The following is a 6,631-nucleotide window of genomic DNA, read 5'->3' as shown; positions in this document are numbered from 1 at the left end:
GTTTTTTTTGTTGTTGTATCTATGTGTTTAAATTTGTATTTCATTTCGTTCCTTCATAAATCTAGATCAGTTGTATTAGAGAGGTCTGCTCTTTCTCTATTTTTTTGTGCATCTGGAACTAGTTGAACCCTTGCAAGACTAGCCTCGCCGACCTTGAGGCTTCCCACGACGGAAGAAAATAAAGATGAGGGAGTAGGAGATCCTTTCAAATTATTGCTCAAAGAGGCCCTCGAGCAACAAAATAACAAGATGAAGGATAGTTTTTTGCATATTTTTCACTGAGTATCAACGGGCAAAGAATGTTCATCCAACAGTCACTTCAGAGGCACCGATTCCATTAAGGTACAAGTTAACTTTCACATTCCTATATTTGAAGGCCAGATGAATGTGGATACTATAGACAGATGGTTAAATATGTCAGAAGGATATTTTTGGGTCCATAATTTTTCCAATAGGGAAAATATTACTTTTGCACTCCTCAAAGTTGCCCACCATGTCAAGGACTAGTGGGAAACTTACTGTGAGAAAAGGGACTAGGAGGAACCCTCCCTACTTTAAGTCACACCCTCTTGGAATTCGTTTTGAGATGTTGTCAAGGAACAATATTACCTTGTTAGGAGCGATGAATACAAGTACATAAAATGGACCATACTACGATAGGAAAGGGACCAAGACATGCCAGATTTCACAAATATTTTTCATACCCTGCGCTCAAAGTAGGGTAGCAAGGCGAGATCTAGTAATCAAGTATCGTGGTTGCCTGCACAAATACATCTAGGAAGAAATGGAGTTCCTGAACATCTCCTCACTTGGTGCAGTGTACCAATATGCTGTAAAGATCGAGCAAAAATTAAAACAAAAGAAGAAAGACTTTGGATTTGCATATTTGAATCAACGAAAAGGCACCTCCAAACTGCAGAACAAAGAACAGAACCAAGGTGGAGTTACCCATGACAACCCATTAAAGCTACAAGCAAAGAATAACACCACGAAGACAAAGAAGGACATCAGAAAGTGGTGTGAGTTCCACAAGAGCCCCACCCACAACACAAATGAGTGTCATGCCAAGTGTTGAAATATGATGACTAAAAAGTTTCATGCAATTGCAATTTGGTTTTAATTTCACCTTATCACTCCCATTCAGTTAAATTCCCATTCCCATAAACATATATTCAACATATAGAATTATGGAAATGAAATTTTCAGATTAGAACATATGGGACTGTTAGCACATGCTGAAAATAAATATGGACATAAATAGACTAGCAACACACATAAAAATACATAGATTTTTGGTCAACTTAGACCCAGGAAAAACCCCTTCAATCTTCTATGGGGAAAACCTATTAGAGAGCTCTTTAAATATATTTATCTTTCAAGTTCAATAAAAATAAATTTGTAGACAAAACAAAACAACAAAATACAACTTATCTCTTTAGCCCAAAACTCCTTGAAAATCATGCCCACTTTGCCTAGATTTCCATGCCCACTTGAAGCTGAAAATATGTACTGTACGGATACAGATTGTATGGACTGTACTGTATGGATTTCGTACGGACTGTACAGATTTTCGTATCAATGTACGAACTGTATGGATTTTTCATTTTTTTCAAAACTTCTCTCGAACAACGTGCAACTCACAACATCACATGTTGTTCATAATGTACTTTTTATTGTCTTCTATGCCTTGATTTTCGTGCCCATCTTTGCCTAGAAATCACTCCTTTAGCTTGCTGCAACAAATTTCTCCTTCAAAAAATTTCTCCAACTCTCAGCCTCCCTTCTCCAATCTGCTCATGAAGAATGAATGAAATCTCTTTTTTCTTCCCCCCTTTTGTTTCCCTAAATGACTTTTGGGAAACCCTTAGATCTAATGGCTTAGATTCATTTAGATCAATGGATGAGAATAAATGTGCATTTAATTTTCACTTTCCATTTTTTAACTCATCCATTAAATAAAGTACCCACATTGTACTTTTTCTAAAGTCACTTTTCACTTTATAATTTAACATTGACTTTACCACTTATAAAGTCACTTTCACTTTATAAAGTCACACTAGGAAAGGAATCATTTTGGACACTTTTCCTTATGTATAGGCTAACCTATGGGAAACCACTTGTCCAAGGTACATTAAAAATCAACACTCCCTCTTACCGAGGAAAGTGTTTCTCACCACACCCATCTTGTCCCACTGAAGATTCCACATGGAAGGACAAGAATTTTATACAGAAGCATCAAGAACTACTCAAGCGTTGAGGACAACACTTTTTGAAGGAGAGGGGCATGTTAGGTCCCTATACTACTAGTGTAAACCCTTATTGTTATTAGTATAACCCCCTTATTATATCGTTGTGCCCATGTAGTCCCCATATTGTTATTATTGTGCCCCATAGAAGCCCACTATTGTTATTATTGTGCCCTTACATTATTATTTTTATGTCGACTTTGATTATATTATGACCCCTTAGACTCCTATATATAGAAAGGAGGCCTTGTCATTTGTATCATCCCATAATTGTTCATTTGTGTAATGTAAAGGAGGTTGCCCCCTTGAAGACGTTAAATTCTAAGGCGTTTATCTCTCTTTTCTATCTTTTTGTGAGCTAGTTTCATAACATTTAATTATTTTAGGATGCTACTAATGGTTTACTTACTATGATGGGAAAGTCACAAGTATACATTGATGTGAGATTACATCAACATTGCATGGATTCTGGATTAAGTTAGGATATATTATGTTATTTATGGCATGACTTAATTTATGATTAAGGGGAAATTTGGTGCATTGATTTAAGTGTGTGTAGGAGTATGAATTATGCTTGTTTATCATTCCACAAATGGATAAATGGGGTTTTACAAAATTGTACTTGGTACCATCAAGAGATGAGGAAAACCATTGATATTTCCCCTTACTAGCACTCATTTTTTATGGCTCAAGTTAAATATCTTACAAAAAAATTTACTTAGAGATTGCACATTGGTAGGAGCCTAGGCCATGGATTTGGCCACTCATGAGGGATGCGCAATAAGGTGGCATCATTATTCCTCAGTGACCATTAGTCTCTCAATAAAAGTGACAAAATGTGTGTTAATATGGTGTCAACAGTTGTACCATTTTCCCTAGCAAGAAAGTTGGATGTTTGAAGGGAATGTGAGAACATGGCACATGTTGAGATGTCTTCATTGTTGTCATTGATGGCCCAAGCAAAAGGAGTTACTTTCTACCATTAGTTGTTCTCCATTTAATTGCATCTGATAATGCATATTTACTAGGCTAAAATGATGGAACCTTTGAATTTGGCTTCTTGAGCTTACCTCAAGTGAGGTTGCCACCTAGATCCAACATTATGCATGGAACCATAGCATCCCTAACATGCCAAACAAAAGTATTGTAAAGAAAACCCCAAAAGAAAACTCTCTATTAAAACACTATATATTATGTTTTTGGAATATTTTAGTGCAGAAATAACGAGAAGTACATAATTCATCTAAGTTATACATTGGAACTTTGTAACATGTTTTGGCTTTAGCATAATCTTACTACAATTTCATAGTTTTATTTCGATAAGAGACATTGTTGAAAAATAAAAGTTGACTTTGAATGCAACTATTATGGATGCACTATAACCATGTTTTGTCGAAGTGTTTGTTATTAAGATCAGCACATCGTTTGGAGCTTATATATGTCATTGAATAAAAAATGTGGACAATGATGAAAGGTGACTAACATTCTCCCATTCTCCATAAATATTAAACCATGACAATGACACTATCATATTTTGCATAATTAGGTTCTTAAAGATATTATTTCCCCTACAGTACTTACAAAGAACAATTCCACCAACTTGTCATAGATTTCTTTAGATGTCATCAATTTTTCTACATAGGGAATGAAATAATCCTTGATAGATTCAATGAGGATTTGATCCTGGATTTCTCATTTCATATACTTTGATAGTTCTTGAGATTTCTCTTGCGAAGGTTTGGTTATTTAGCCCTTGACATATTCAATAACTTCATTTTCTATGAGGATCAAATCTATTCTCTTCTTCCATGCAAGGTATCTTGATGTCCCAACAAGTTTATTGTTCTCCTTGTAGAAATTATTCATTTGGTTTCTATATTAAGACATGAAATATAAAGTACTTACTTGACAAATGAATATGCCTCCTTGATGATGATCTGTTCCACTAGATTCCTTTCTTGATGATGGAGATATTCCTTCTTCAAAATGAAAATGCTTCTTCTTCAAGATAAGGAGATATGTTCTTCTTCAAATATGCTTGAGATGTGATCCTTTCTTCAATGTGAGGGAGATTACTTTGATACCTTTGATGATGAAGTGTTCTTATTGCTTCCTATGGATGTAGAATGTGAGAAACTTCCCAAGATGCTTCAAATGTGTAGGTTCCTTCTTTTAAGATGGAGGTAGGGTCCTTGAGGTCTTCCTTTCTTCTTCCAAGATTTCTTTCTTCAAGATGACATGATATTTGTGATGTGATGAGTAGGTATCCTTGATGTTCTTCTTATTGTATTTGGACCTTATGTATCCTTCTTTCATTGAGTGATCAGTTTCCTTTCCTTGTCACCTTAGCTCTTATACCATATTGAGAGATCTATGGAAACTAGATTAGGGTGATTTCTATTTACTTTGGTAAGTGCTTGTGATGTTCTTTCCTTTGATTTGTAGTATTTATAATTAGCTTCTTCTTTGCTTGATTATTATAGTGTTCTTATAATCAAACAAATACCAAACTATGAAGATCCATAACACAAATGGACAGAGGGTATAGGCTACTAGCTAGGGCCAAAACCTCTCCTAGAGAGGAAAACCCACAAGAAATTACTCTCTTCTAATAGAATCTCCAAATGATGAATTCCAAGACCTTTAGACCCAAGGCAGAGACCCCTACAAGACTTATTTAACCTTACTTATTGATGAGATTTCCTTCAAAGTGAAAACAACTTCCAACAACATATTTTCAGTCATGTAGCTACTATTGCAACTTCGACCCCTAGATACTTCTACAACTTTGATTCCCAACTATTTTTTAAACTTCGACCTAGCAAATTCTCCTGCAACTTCAACCTAGCAACTTCACTTGTAGCTTCACTTCTACCTAGCAGCTTCAGAAACCCTAAACCTTCTTTGTATGCAAGAGAGAGAGAGAGAGACCAAAAACTCAATTCCAACTTCTTTCTTGAACTTTGCTTGCCCTTTAGACTTCTTCTCCTTATGATCAAACTTCTTTTCTTGCTTGATTGAATGCCTTGGATGTGTTCATCAAACGAGGTCAAATGCACTTATATAGGATTCTAAGGGATAAACATTGAATTCATGAGGCCAAATTTATCTTTTCTAGGTCGACTTGTTCACTTGTAGGTCGAATTTGTCCTAAAGGGACTTTTGACACAATTTCGACTTAAATAAATTCTTTTGACTTGATACAAAATGACCAATACGGTCTTTTACATATGGCAATGACTTTTTTTACTTCTTGACTCTATGACAAACCCTAAAATCACATAATGGATTCTTTACCTATAAATAAATTGACCTTGAGCATGAAACCCATGCTATAATATAACAATAATATTTTTTTCTTTTCTCTTTATAAAATCAATAGTACATAGAATATTATGAAGACTGAACGTAATTACAAATTCCAGCGCTTCAATATTTCCAACAATTGGAATCGGATCCAGTACCTTCAAGCACAACCTAATGGCTGGAAGGTAGATCCTAGGAACACAAATGGAAAATTTAAGAAGGAAAGGCTCCAAACCTTCTGAAGATATCCCCTCCTTAGTCATGAAATCAGAAGTAAATCAGGTTGGAAAAGCTCCATTGTTCAATGGAACAAATTATGTATCACGGAGAAATAAAATGGAGTACTACTTGATGGCTCTAAGATATGAGGTACTGGAATTAGTTTTTACTAAAAACATAACTATAGATGAGTCAAAAAAATACAATACCAAAGTGATGGAAGCAATCTTGACTAGTTTATCAAATTCTGTGAAAAGCAAGGTGGGTTAATGTTCTTCATCTAAAATACTTTGGGAAAAACTACAAAAATTTTATGAAGAATCTGGCTTTCTGCTTGCTAAATCAAAACTAGAGCATGTGGAACAAGAGCACAATAATGAACATGAATCAAACGAAATAGATGAAGGCACCAATAAGAACAATGAAGATGAAAAATACATTGAAGTGAAGGTTGAAGTAAACATTGAAGTAGAAATAATGGTTGCTCTAAAATAAATAAGTAGATTGACAAAAGAAAATAAATAGCTCAAAGAGAAGAACCAAGACCTTGAATGTACAAAGGAAGAAGATGTTCTCCTAAGGCTTCAAGAAGAAGAAAAATCTAAGGGCTTTAACAAGCTTGAAGCAAAATTACATCAACAAGAAAGGAGGCATGAAGAAGAAGTCAACTCCCTAAAAGTTCAACTAGAAGAAGGAAAGAGAGCAGAATAAGTAATGAAGATCCAAATGATGAAAGAAAAGGAAGAATGTGAGAAATTTGAAGAAGATATTGTCTCTTTGAGAAATGAAGTCGACAAGCTATACAAGAATCTAAAGAGCACACACATATTATGTAACATCCTCAGTTGCCAAAGGTCACC

Source organism: Pinus tabuliformis, chromosome 3_2 (genome assembly GCF_031772625.1).
Source record: "Pinus tabuliformis cultivar Carrire ecotype Pingquan chromosome 3_2, CPIR1, whole genome shotgun sequence".
Classification (NCBI taxonomy): Eukaryota; Viridiplantae; Streptophyta; class Pinopsida; order Pinales; family Pinaceae; genus Pinus; species Pinus tabuliformis.
This window is presented reverse-complemented; position numbering follows the sequence as displayed.